The following is a 14,991-nucleotide window of genomic DNA, read 5'->3' as shown; positions in this document are numbered from 1 at the left end:
TAATATTGTATTTTTGAAAATAGAAACTCTACTCTAGATTTTTAATCTTTGCTTTTTGGTATTTGTTGTCAATTTTGTACATTTATAAACCCAATCTTCAGTACCCAATTTTACCTGAGATTGAGATTACTGGCTTGACCACTCTTTGCTCCTTTGGACTCTCCTTTTTCTTCACCAGGTTGTCTCTGTCTCCTCCCTCCCCCTTCTCTTCTCTACCCAACTTTGTGAATCTCTGTGTGTTCCAAACGGTGGAGAACACTTAGGGAACTGGTTACTGGCTGGATCTGTCTCTCTCCTTTTCATTTCCCTCTTTTATCCTCCTGGCCACCTCTGTCTACTTCCCCTGTCTCCTCTTCCCTGTATAACTTTGTAAACATCTATGAGTGGCCTAGACTGTGGAGCACACATAAGGAAGTGATTACTGGCTAACATGCTCTCTCCTCTTTTGATCCCACCTCATCTCATTCCAGTCACCTCTAACTACCACCTCCCTCTTCTCTTTTCCATGTAACTCAGTGAACCTCTCTGGGTGTCCCTCAATGTGGAGAAACTTTTCATCTTTAACCTAGATGTTTTATCATCGGTGCTGTATAGATGGAGAAGTCTTGAGGCTACTGTAAAAACAAAACTGTAAACCAGAAACAGGAGGCTTAAGTCCAAATCCTGAGAACATCAGAGAACTCCTGAATCCAGGGAACATTAATCAATAGGAGCTCATCAAATGCCTCCAACCTACACTGAAACCAAGCACCACCCAAGGGCCAACAAGTTCCAGAGCAAGATGTACCAAGAAAATTCTCCAGCAACACAGGAACACACCCCTGAGCTTCAATATACAGGCAACTCAAAGTTACTCCAAAACCATTGACATCTCATAACTCACTACTGGACACTTCATTGCACTCCAAAGAGAAGAAATCCAGTTCCACCCACCAGAACTCCGACACAAGCTTCCCTAACCAAGAAACCTTGACAAGCCACTGATACAACCCCACCCACAGCAAGAAAACTCCACAATAAAGAGAACTCCACTGCCGGGGTCCAGCCCCGGTGGACCCAGGGTGATTCGAAGGTGGGGGGACGGCGTCAGTGTCTTTGGAAAAATACATATTTAATTACAGATATATAGAGAGATTAGAAACGGATAGTGTAGTAGGAGAATTAGTGGAGAAAGAGGCTGAATTTCAGCCAGAGAAACAGGAGCAAGAAAGAAGCCACATGGTGGAATCAGTCTTTCTGGAAACTGATCCGATTTCTTTATTTTGGGGTTTGCTTATATACCTTTTGTTACACATAGGGATGAATACAGAGTCACGCGAGGGTCTTAGGGATATTACATCATCTTCTGGCCATGAGTGAGACCTGCTGACATTCTATGACCCTTTCTTTCTGATAACCAAAAACCTTATTTCTTCCAAGGGTGGTTTTTCTTAAACCAGGCACCACCCCCCAGATAAAGTTGCATTCCTATAGGGTGAGGGTATAGTGAGTTACAATCAAGAAAGGAATTTATTTAACCCAAGGTTAACAGGATTAATCTTAAAGGTTAATACCTATCTCTCCTATATGTTTAAAGGTTAATACTTCTTTCTCCTATATGTTAGTTATATTCATTATAAGGGCAGGGAATATGGAGATTTAGCAGCAAACATCAGCCAAACAAATGAAAATCCTTTCATCAATGCTCCCCTTAAGATCTATTTAGCCTTAAGATAGTGATAAAGTTACATTTTTACATAACAAAGACACAGTGATTTATAACAAAGCACAGTGATCTATTACGAAAGAGAAAATTCATTAACTCAAAAAGCCTAGTATTGCTAACATCAAAAACTACTATATTTCCTTTTCTATATTCCAAATACATTGAATATATCCCAGGTGCCTAAGGATATGGAGGCCTGGCGGCAATCATTGACTCAAGAAGAAGAAAAAGCCCTATGCTAATTAAGACTCTCAAAATACTCCAAAACTCTCTGTGCTGTTTGTGGTTAACAGGTAGTAAACAATCAGGTGGCAGGAGTATGGATAATCCTGTCACAAAAGCTAGTCTGTCAGTAGAGAGGTTTGACCTCCTTGTCCCACCCAGGGTAGGGAATTAGCAGCAATTATTGGCACAAAAAATGAAAAACCCCTCACCAATTTAATTCCTAACCAACCCACTGTATTAATAATTTCTAACTCCCCAAAAGAACTTGCCTTTAGTAAGTCTACAACATCTCGTGCCTCTCAGATTTGGAGGCTGTAAACAATCACATGTGGCCGGATGAACCTATACAGGCGGGCTGGATAACCTTCAGAGGAGTCCTAAGCTGAAACACTCTTGTCATGCCCAGGAATTTTTATTGCCTTGGAGCTGCAAGTTAACTCCTTCTCCGAGGGAAACAGTTATGGGGGAGAGCCCCCCGTAAAGTCAGAGACGTAGGTGAGAGCATAAAACAGACTCTGGTTTGGGGGTAGATGCTCGGGAACAGGGGGTTTCCTGAGGCTTGACCACGCCTTTGCGTATGCCAAGCCTCCTTCCTCATGACCTTTGCCATGGGCGGAGTTCCTCACGCTGGCCACCAACACTCCACAAATTCCCAGAATATAGAAAGGCCACCCCAAACGCAGCAATATAACCAAGATGAAGAGACAGAGGAATACCCAGAAGGTAAAGGAACAGGAGAAATGCCCACCAAACCAAACAAAAGAGGAAGAGATAGGGAATCTACCTGAGAAAGATTTCCGAATATTGATAGTGAAAATGATCCAAAATCTTGAAATCAAAATGGAATGACAGATAAATAGCCTGGAGACAAGGATTGAGAAGATGCAAGAAAGCTTTAACAAGGACCTAAAAGAAATAAAAAAGAGTTAATATATAATGAATAATGCAATGAATAAGATCAGAAACACTCTGGAGGCAACAAATAGTAGAATAACGGAGGCAGAAGATAGAATTAGTGATATAGAAGACAGAATGGCAGAAATAAATGAATCAGAGAGGAAAAAAGAAAAATGAATTAAAAGAAATGAGGACAATCTCAGAGACCTCCAGGAAAATATGAAATGCTCCAACATTCGAATTATAGGAATCCCAGAAGAAGAAGACAAAAACAAAGACCATGAGAAAATACTTGAGGAGATAATAGTTGAAAACTTCCCTAAAATGGAGAAGGAAATAATCACCCAAGTCCAAGAAACCCAGAGAGTTCCAAATAGGATTAACCCAAGGCGAAACACCCAAGACACATATTAATCAAATTAACAAATATCAAACACAAAGAACAAATATTAAAAGCAGCAAGGGCAAAACAACAAATAACACACAAGGGGATTCCCATAAGGATAACTGCAGATCTTTCAATAGAAACTCTTCAGGCCAGGAGGGAATGGCAAGACATACTTAAAGTGATGAAAGAAAATAACCTACAGCTCAGATTACTGTACCCAGCATGGATCTCATTCAAATATGAAGGAGAAATAAAAAGCTTTCCATACAAGCAAAAGCTGAGAGAATTCAGCACCACCAAACCAGCTCTCCAACAAATGCTAAAGGATATTCTCTGGACAGGAAACACAAGAAGGGCATATAAACCCAAACCCAAAACAATAAAGTAAATGGAAATGGGATCATACTTATCAATAATTACATTAAACGTAAATGGGTTGAATGCCCCAACAAAAGGCAAAGACTGGTTGAATGGATACAAAAACAAGATCCCTATATATGCTGCCTACAAGAGACCTACCTCAAAATAAGGGACACATCCAGACTGAAAGTGAAGGACTGGGAAAAGATATTCCATGCAAATAGAGACCAAAAGAAAGCAGGAGTAGCAATACTCATATCCGATAAAATGGACTTCAAAACAAAGGCTGTAAAAAGAGACAATGAAGGACTCTACATAATGATCAAATGATTAATCCAAGAAGAAGATATAGCAATTATAAATATATATGTACACAACATAGGTGCACTGCAATATGTAAGACAAATGCTAACAAGTATGAAAGGGGAAATTAACAACAACACAATAATAGTAGGAGACTTTAATACCGCACTCACACATATGGACAGATCAACTAAACAGGAAATTAACAAAGAAACACAAACTTTAAAAGATACAATAGAACAGTTAGACCTAATTGATATCTATAGGACATTTCACCCCAAAACAATGAATTTCACCTTTTTCTCATGTGCACATGGAACCTTCTCCAGGATAGACCACATCCTGGGCCATAAATCTAACCTTGATAAATTCAAAAATATTGAAATCATTCCAAGCATCTTTTTCTGACAATAATGCATTAAGATTAGATCTCAAATATGGGGAAAAAAAACTATTAAAAATTCCAACATATGGAGGCTGAACAACACACTTCTGAATAACCAACAAATCACAGAAAAAATCAAAAAGGAAATCAAAATATGCATAGAAATGAATGAAAATGAAAACACAACAACCCAAAACCTGTGGGACACTATAAAAGCAGTGCTGAGAGAAAAGTTCATAGCAACAAAGGCATACCTCAAGAAACAAGAAAAAAGTCAAATAAATAACCTAACTCTACACCTAAAACAACTAGAAAAGGAAGAAATTAAGAACCCCAGAGTTAGTAGAAGGAAAGAAATCTTAAAAATTAGGGCAGAAGTAAATGCAAAAGAAACAGAAGAGACCATAGCAAAAATCAACAAAGCCAAATGCTGGTTCTTTGAAAGGATAAATAAAATTGACAAACCATTAGCCAGACTCATCAAGAAACAAAGGGAGAAGAATAAAATCAATACAATTAGAAATGAAAATGGAGAGATCACAACAGACAACACAGAAATACAAAGGATCATAAGAGACTACTATCAGCAATTATATGCCAACAAAATGGACAACGTGGAAGAAATGGACAAATTCTTAGAAAAGTACAACTTTCCAAAACTGAACCAGGAAGAAATAGAAAATCTTAACAGACCCATCACAAGAATAGAAATTGAAACTATAATCAGAAATTTTCCAGAAAACAAAAGCTCAGGTCCAGACGGCTTCGCAGCTGAATTCTACCAAAAATTTAGAGAAGAGCTAACACCTATTCTACTCAAACTCTTTCAGGAAATTGCAGAGGAAGGTAAACTTCCAAACTCATTCTATGAGGCCACCATCACCCGAATACCAAAACCTGACTAAGATGCCACAAAAAAAGAAAACCAAAGGCCAATATCACTGATGAACATAGATGCAAAAATCCTTAACAAAATTCTAGTAATCAGAATCCAACAACACATTAAAAAGATCATACACCATGACCAAGTGGGCTTTATCCCAGGGATGCAAGGATTCTTCAATATCTGCAAATCAATCAATGTAATTCACCACATTAACAAATTGAAAACTAAAAGCCATATGATTATCTCAATAGATGCAGAGAAGGCCTCTGACAAAATTCAACATCAATTTATGATTAAAACCTCTCCAGAAAGCAGGAATAGAAGGGACATACCTCAACATAATAAAAGCTATATATGATAAACCCACAGCAAACTATCCTCAATGGTGAAAAACTGAAAAAATTTCCCCTAAAGTCAGGAACAAGACAAGGGTGCCCACATTCACTGCTACTATTCAACATAGTTCTGGAAGTTGTGGCCATAGCAATCAGAGCAGAAAAAGAAATAAAAGGAATCCAAATTGGAAAAGAAGAAGTAAAACCCCCACTGTTTGCAGATGACATGATCCTCTACCTAGAAAACCCTAAAGACTCCACCAGAAAACTACTAAAGCTAATCAATGAATATAGTAAAGTTGCAGGATATAAAATCAACACACAGAAATCCCTTGCATTCCTATACACTAATAATGGGAAAGTAGTAAAAGAAAGTAAGGAAACAATTCCATTCACCATTGCAATGAAAAGAATAAAATACTTATGAATATATCTACCTAAACAAATTAAGACCCATATATAGAAAACTATAAAAGACTGATGAAAGAAGTCAAAGAGGACACTAATAGATGGAGAAATATACCATGTTCATGGATCAGAAGAATCAATATAGTGAAAATGAGTATACTATCCAAAGCAATGTACAGATTCAATGCAATCCCTATCAAGCTACCAGTGGTATTTTTCACAGATCTAGAACAAATAATTTCACAATTTGTATGGAAATACAAAAATCCTCGAATAGCCAAAGCAATCTTGAGAAAGAAGAATGGAACTGGAGGAATCAACCTGCCTGACTTCAGGCTCTACTACATAGCCACAGTCATCAAGAGAGTATGGTACTTGCACAAAGACAGAAATATAGATCAATGGAACAAAATAGAAAGCGCAAAGATAAATCTACACACCGATGGACACCTTATCTTCCACAAAGGAGGCAAGAATATACAATGGATTAAAGACAATCTTTTTAACAAGTGGTGCTGGGGAAACTGGTCAACGACTTGTAAAAGAATGAAAATAGATCACTGTCTAACACCACACACAAAAATAAACTCAAAATGGATTAAAGATCTAAACGTAAGACCAGAAACTATAAAACTCCTAGAGGAAAACATAGGCAAAACACTCTCCGACATAAATCACAGCAGGATCCTCTATGATCCACCTCCCAGAATACTGGAAATAAAAGCAAAAATAAACTAATGAGATCTAATTAAAATTAAAAGCTTCTGCACAACAAAGAAAATATAAGCAAGGTGAAAAGACAGCCTTCTGAATGGGAGAAAATAAGAGCAAATGAAGCAACTGACAAACAACTAATCTCAGAAATATATAAGCAACTTATGCAGCTCACTCCAGAAAAATAAATGACCCAATCAAAAAATGGGCCAAAGAACTAAATAGACATTTCTTCAAAGAAGACATACGGATGGCTAACAAACACATGAATAGATGCTCAACATCACTCATTATCAGAGAAATGCAAATCAAAACCACAATGAGGTACCACTTGACACCAGTCAGAATGGCTGCGATCCAAAAGTCTACAAGCAATAAATGCTGGAGAGGGTGTGGAGAAAAGGGAACCCTCTTACACTGTTGGTGGCAATGCAAACTAGTACAGCCACTAGGGAGAACTTAAAAAACTTAAAAAACTCGAAATAGAACTGCCTTATGATAATGCAATCTCACTGCTGGGGATACACACTGAGGAAACCAGAATTGAAAGAGACAAATGTACCCCAATGTTCATTGCAGCACTGTTTATAGTAGCCAGGACATGGAGACAACCTAGATGTGCATCAGCAGATGAATGGATAATAAAGTTGTGGTACATGTACACAATGGAGTATTAACCAGCCATTAAAAAGAATACATTTGAAGTGTGGTCTACTGGAGAAGGAAATGCCAAGCCACTTCAGTATTCTTGCCTTGAGAACCCCATGAACAGTATGAAAAGGAAAAATGATAGGATACCAAAAAAGGAACTTCCCAGGTCATTAGGTGCCCAATATGCTACTGGAGATCAGTGGAGAAATAACTCCAGAAAGAATGAGGGATGGAGCCAAAGCAAAAACAATACTCATTTGTGGATGTCACTGGTGATAGAAGTAAGGTAATGATGCTGTAAAGAGCAATATTGCATAGGAACCTGGAATGTCAGGTTCATGAATCAAGGCAAATTGGAAGTGGTCAAACAAGAGATGGCAAGAGTGAACATTGACATTCTAGGAATCAGTGAACTAAAATGGACTGGAATGTGTGAATTTAACTCAGATGACCATTATATCTACTACTGCAGGAAGGAATCCCTCCGAAGAAATGGAGTAGTCATCATCGTCAACAAAAGAGTCCAAAATGCAGTACTTGGATGCAATCTCAAAAAAGACAGAATGATCTCTGTTCGTCTCCAAGGCAAACCATTCAATATCACAGTTATCCAAGTCTATCCCCCAACTAGTGATGCTAAAGAAGCTGAAGTTGAACGGTTCTATGAAGACCTACAAGACCTTTTAGAACTAACACCCAAAAAAGATGTCCTTTTCATTATAGGGGACTGGAATGCAAAAGTAGGAAGTCAAGAAACACCTGGAGTAACAGGCAAATTTGGCCTTGGAATGCGGAATGAAGTAGGGCAAAAACGAATAGAGTTTTGCCAAGAAAATGCACTGGTCATAGCAAACACCCTCTTCCAACAACACAAGAGAAGACTCTACACATGGATATCACCAGAAGGTCAACACCAAAGTCAGATTGATTATATTCTTTGCAGCCAAAGATGGAGAAGCTCTATACAGTCAACAAAAACAGGACCAGGAGCTGACTGTGGCTCAGATCATGAACTCCTTATTATCAAATTCAGACTTAAAGAAAGTGGGGAAAACCGCTAGACCATTCAGGTATGACCTAAATCAAATCCTTTATGATTATACAGTGGAAGTGAGAAATAGATTTAAGGGCCTAGATCTGATAGATAGAGTGCCTCATGAACTATGGAATGAGGTTTGTGACATTGTACAGGAGACAGGGATCAAGACCATCCCCATGGAAAGGAAATGCAAAAAAGCAAAATGGCTGTCTGGGGAGGCCTTACAAATAGCTGTGAAAAGAAGAGGTGAAAAACAAAGGAGAAAAGGAAAGATATAAGTGTCTGAATGTGCAGAGTTCCAAAGAATAGCAAGAAGAGATATGAAAGCCTTCTTCAGTGATCAATGCAAAGAAATAGAGGAAAACAACAGAATTGGAAAGACTAGAGATCTCTTCAAGAAAATCAGAGATACCAAGGGAACATTTCATGCAAAGATGGGCTCGATAAAGGACAGAAATTGTATGGACCTAACAAAAGCAGAAGATATTAAGAAGAGGTGGCAAGAATACAAAGAAGAACTGTACAAAAAAGATCTTCACGACCCAGATAATCATGATGATGTGATCACTAATCTAGAGCCATACATCCTGGAATGTGAAGTTAAGTGGGCCTTAGGAAGAATCACTATGAACAAAGCTAGTGGTGGTGATGGAATTCCAGTTGAGCTGTTTCAAATACTGAAAGATGATGCTGTGAAACTGCTGCACTCAGTATGCCAGCAAATTTTGAAAATTCAGCAGTGGCCAAAGGACTGGCAAAGGTCAGTTTTCATTCCAATCCCAAAGAAAGGCAATGCCAAAGAATGCTCAAACTACCACACGATTGCACTCATCTCACATGCTAGTAAAGTAATGCTCAAAATTCTCCAAGCCACGCTTCAGCAATATGTGAACCGTGAACTTCCAGATGTTCAAGCTGGTTTTAGAAAAGGCAAAGGAACCAGAGATCAAATTGCCAACATCTGCTGGATCATGGAAAAAGCAAGAGAGTTCCAGAAAAACATCTATTTATGCTTTATTGACTATGCCAAAGCCTTTGACTGTGTGGATCACAATAAACTGTGGAAAATTCTGAAAGAGATGGGAATACCAGACCACCTAACCTGCCTCTTGAGAAATCTGTATGCAGGTCAGGAAGCAACTGTTAGAAGTGAACATGGAAAAATAGACTGATTCCAAATAGGAAAAGGAATATGTCAAGGCTGTATATTGTCACCCTGCTTATTTAACTTCTATGCAGAGTACATCATGAGAAACGCTGGACTGGAAGAAACACAAGCTGGAATCAAGATTTCTGGGAGAAATATCAATAACTCAGATATGCAGATGACACCATCCTTATGGCAGAAAGTGAAGAGGAGCTAAAAAGCCTCTTGATGAAAGTGAAAGAGGAGAGCGAAAAAGTTGGCTTAAAGCTCAACATTCAGAAAACTAAGATCATAGCATCCGGTCCCATCACTCCATGGGAAATAGTTGGGGAATCAGTGGAAATAGTGTCAGACTTTATTTTTAGGGGGGAGGCTCCAAAATCACTGCAGATGGTGATTGCGGCCATGAAATTAAAAGACGCTTACTCCTTGGAAGAAAATTTATGACCAACCTACATAGTATATTCAAAAGCAGAGACATTACTTTGCCGACTAAGGTCCGTCTAGTCAAGGCTATGGTTTTTCCTGTGGTCATGTATGGATGTGAGAGTTGGACTGTGAAGAAGGCTGTGCACTGAAGAATTGATGCTTTTGAACTGTAGTGTTGGAGAAGACTCTTGAGAGTCCCTTGGACTGCAAGGAGATCCAACCAGTCCATTCTGAATATCAACCCTGGGATTTCTTTGGAAGGAATGATCCTAAAGCAGAAACTCCAGTACTTTGGCCACCTCATGAGAATATTTGACTCATTGGAAAAGACTCTGATGCTGGGAGGGATTGGGGGCAGGAGGAGAAGGGGACGACCAAGGATGAGATGGCTGGATGGCATCACGGATTTGATGGACGTGAGTCTGAGTGAACTCCGGGAGATGGAGATGAACAAGGAGGCCTGGCGTGCTGCGATTCATGGGGTCGCAAAGAGTCGGACATGTCTGAGCGACTGAAATGAACTGAACTGAACTGAATCAGTTCTAATGAGGTGGATGAAACTGGAGCCGATTGTACAGAGTGAAATAAGCCAGAAAGAAAAACACCAATACGGTATACTAACACATATATATGAAATATAGAAAGATGGTAATGATAACCCTGTATGCCGGACAGCAAAAGAGACATAGATGTATAGAACGGACTTTTGGACTCTGTAGGAGAGGGAGAGGGTGGGATGATTTGGGAGAATGGTATACAAGATTGAAACTTGTATACTATCATGTAACAGAAGAATCGCCAGTCTATGTTCATTACAAGATACAGGATGCTTGGGGCTGATGCACGGGGAAGATCCAGAGAGATGATATGAGGTGAGAGGTGGAAGCGGGCCTCAGGATTTGGAACTCATGTACATGCATGGTGGATTCATGTCAATGTATGGTAAAACCAATACAGTATTGTAAAGTAAAATAAAGTAAAAAAAAAAAAAGAGTAGTGATGTGGGTTGTCATTTCCTTCTCCAGGGTATCTTCCCAACCCAGGGGTCATACCTGGGTCTCCTGCATTGTGGGCAGACTCTTTACCGTCTGAGCCACCAGGGGATCACTACAGACACTGTAGAATAAGTTTGGTGGTTCCTCTCACATGGATGAACATAGAATTACTATTAGACAAAATGCTTAGCAGGGAAAAAGAACAGTCTTTCACAAAGAGGTGTTAGGCTTTTCCCCCTATTTCTGGCAGATAATAGATACCTTATGTGGTAGTAGAGTTTATTTAGGGAGGAGGGGCTGGGTACACCTGATATCAAGATGTGTGCATACTGTGTCGTTTCAGTGATGTTTGATTCCTTGCCACTCTATGGACTGTAGCCCACCAGGCTTCACTGTCTATGGAGTTCTCCAGGAAAGAATACTGGGATGGGTTCCCATAGCCTCCTCCAGAGGATCCTCCCAACCCAGGAATTGAACCCATGTCTCCTACGTCTCCTGCATTGCTACGCAGGTTCTTTATCACTAGTGCCACCTGTGAAGCACCACAGCATTTGTCAAAATAAAACTCGCTCTATAGACTGGATGTGAGTTTACTGTGAAATGTGTTAGTTGCTCAGTCGTGTCTGAGTCTTTGTAACTCCATGGACTGAAGCCCACCAGGCTCCTCTGTCATGGGATTCTCCAGGCAAGGATATTGGAGTGGGTTGCCTTCCCTTTCTCTAGGGGATCTTCCCCACTCAGGGATAGAACCAAGGTCTGCAGCATTGCAAGTGGATTCTTCATCATCTGAGCCACCAGGGAAGTCCATGAGTTTGCTAGTTGGGCAAAATTAAATCAGGTTAACCAAGATGCTCTAACTGATATTAGCAGGGCCCCCATTCAATCCACCATTAATGTTACTTACCAATGAAGTTCTCTGTTATGTTATCATTGTACAGCAATAGCTATTTTATATGTAATTTTACTGACATGAAAGACTATTTTAGATTTAGCTGGAACTATTTCTGAAGTGTGCCTTTCTTAATTTTATTTTTGATAATTTATGTACAATGAACAAATAAATTTTATATTAACAAGTACAATGTTACCAAATCATTTTCAGGATTTTGTTGGGGCAGAGACATGACTTCTTTGCACTTATAATGTACCAATTCTTTCTATGTGGTGTTAAATAAATATATCCTTTAAGCTGGTAAAGAATCTGCCTGCAATGCAGGAGACATAGGTTTGATTACTGGTCATGCAGATCCCCTGGAGAAGAAAATGACTACCCACTCCAGCATTCTTGCCATGGACACAGGAGCCTGGCAGGCTAAAGCCTGTAGAATTGTAAGGAGTCGGACATGAGTGAGCAACTAAGTACAGGCATGTCTTTTAACTTTAATGTCCTAGTGTTGAACAACTCTTAGTTACTATGATTCAACTGATGTAACTCCCTCATGGTTAACTATAAACTTTCATGACAACTCAAATCCATTCTTTGATGACTTATGATGACTTAAGAAAGAAAGAAGACTCACCTGAACAGCCAATGATAATATGTCTTTACTCAGAAATCTTTACATGACAAACACTTTATCTAGATACTTAAATAGTCTAGGCTTTAATTAGGTGTTATTTATTATTTTATTGCTAATTCTCTACAGTTTACTAAGGTTGTTGAACGATGTATCAACAAGGGAATTACATTAAATGTGTGCACTGTTTTGCTTTCTAAAAATTGGAATTTGAAATGCTATTTAAAAATGCTAGAAAACTTGAACAGTTCTCCACAGTGCTCTTGTAAATGAAAAGCAAACCTAAGCTGTTTTACATTCATTGACATAATTTGGTATTGACTAGCTTCCTACCAGAGAAGGCAATGCACCCCACTCCAGTACTCTTGCCTAGAAAATCCCATGGCCGGAGGAGCCTGGTAGGCTGTAGTCCATGGGGTCGCACAGAGTCGGACACAACTGAAGCGACTTAGCAGCAGTATCAGCAGCAGCTTCCTACTAGTTTCTTTCACATCTTTGTTCCTGAGGCTGTAGATCACTGGGTTCAGCATGCGGATTACCACTGTGTAAAAGACAGAGGCCACCTTGACCATGAGCCATGAACTTCTGGAGTTAGGAACAGAGTAAAGGATAAGGATGGTCCCGTGGAAGATGATGATGGCAGTCAGGTGGGAGGCACAGGTGTAGAAAGCTTTGTGGCACCCCCCAGTTGAAGACATCTTCAGGACAGTGATAAAAATGAAAACATAGGAGGTGAGGATAATCATCAGGCTCCTTATTTCATTAAACGTGGCAGAGACTAAAATGATCTTCTGGCTAATGTAGGGGTCAGAGCAGGAAACTGCAACAATGGCCATGTGCTCACAGACAAAGTTATTTATGATATTATTTCCTCTAAAGGACAATTTGGATAAAAAGTGGGTAAGATTCAGGGAACAGACTGTACCCCAAGAGGATGATGCACCCACCAATAAGGAACAAAGCTTCTGAGACATGACAGCTGTGTAGAGAAGAGGGTTGCAAACGCCACAAATTGGTCATATGCCATCACTGCCAACAGGAATGTCTCTGGCACCACAAATATTCAGGCAAAGAAGAATTGCATGAGGCATCCTGTGAAGGAGATGGTTCTGTCTTCCACAATCAAGTTTTCTAGTAGCTTGGGTGTGACTACTGTTGAGTAACAGAGGTCAACAAAGGACAAATGTCTGAGGAAGTAGTACACAGGGGTGTGGAGTTTGGGATTTATCTTGATAATTAGGATCATGCCCATGTTCCCCAGCACAGTGATGGAGTAGATGGTTAAGAATAACAGGACAAGGGGTATCTGGAGTTCAGGATATTCTGAGAAGCCCAAGAGAATGAAAGTGACTTCAGCACTCTGGTTTTCTTGGTTTCTGTGGACAAAATATAAAAATTGATTCAGAGAAATCTGAAGCAAAATTTGAATGAAATGTAATTTTATTTCCTCAGTATTGTCGGACGTTTTTGGGACTCCATGGACTGTAGCCTGCCAGGTTCCTCTGTCCATGAGATTCTCTGGGCAAGAACACTGGATAAGTTGTCACGCCCTCCTCCAGGGATCTTCCTGACCTAAGCATAGAATGAAAGTACTTATGGGGAAAAAGAATTCATTGAATTATTATTATTTTTTTAATTAGCCTCTTTTCCTCCAAAATGCCTCTACTGTCTTTTCCTGACATTAAAATTCATTCTTTTCAAAGCTACTTCCTAAATTCTTACCAAAACCTGAAATGGCACTCAGTATAAAGGGAAGTTCATTCCACATAGAATTTTCTAAAAATTCTATATCTCATTAGGAGTTGAAATTAAACACTGTTATTTTCACTCAGGTTTTATAACTTTATACTCCAAGAACACGTGTAACACTTCAAGATTTCCTGTACATGTGTAACTATGTCATTCACATATTCCCCCACTCTTTTTCTGCAGTTATTCCTTTACATTCCTAAACATGCAATTAATTCCTGATTCCCTGAAAGTATGTTTTAATTTAACATACAAATCATAGAGTACATATTCTCTAACTAAAAACACTTTTTCAAAAAGTCAGGATGTGTTCCCTATGTCTATGGTAACAAAGTTTGAATAGCCCAGGGTTGAAAGGGAAATCTTCACCAAAGATGAATACAATTTCTGTTGCACACTTGCTCCTTCTTCCCCACATTCCTTCTCCACACCTGTAGCTTTTCACTCCACTTCCCACACTCTGTATTTGTCAACAGATTTGGGGCCAATGTTCCCAACCACCCATGCAGCCCAGAAAGTGTCAGCCATGCTCAGCTGTGAGCATAGGTGCTGTGCATAGTATTTATCTTCTTTTCTGTGCAATTACCTGGAATAATTTTCCCATTGCAGACCCACTATGTACTCAGTCCTGTAACAGGCATTTTAGAAACTATAAAATTATAAAATCTCAGCCTCAATTTGTTTCTTAGAGCATTGTTCCAGGCTATAATCCATATAAGCACAAATGACAATTTATAGTTCTTATTTATTATTAAAGTTTGTATGTATAAAGGGAATGAAAATATTGTGATCCAGAAAAAAGCAAAAAAATGTCCTTGTGATGTAGCCTAGTGAACAATAATAAACATGGTGAAAGAT

General features: G+C 39.2%; 1 pseudogene; it reads right to left on the bottom strand.

Moving 5' to 3' along the window:
* Positions 1-12,845: 12,845 nt before the first annotated feature.
* Positions 12,846-14,661, bottom strand: LOC120878254 (annotated as a pseudogene).
* Positions 14,662-14,991: the final 330 nt, after the last annotated feature.

Source organism: Oryx dammah, unplaced genomic scaffold, assembly GCF_014754425.2.
Source record: "Oryx dammah isolate SB20612 unplaced genomic scaffold, SCBI_Odam_1.1 HiC_scaffold_18, whole genome shotgun sequence".
NCBI lineage: Eukaryota > Metazoa > Chordata > Mammalia > Artiodactyla > Bovidae > Oryx > Oryx dammah.
Note: the sequence above shows the minus strand (reverse complement) of the source record. Positions and strands in the feature narration are given on the sequence as shown.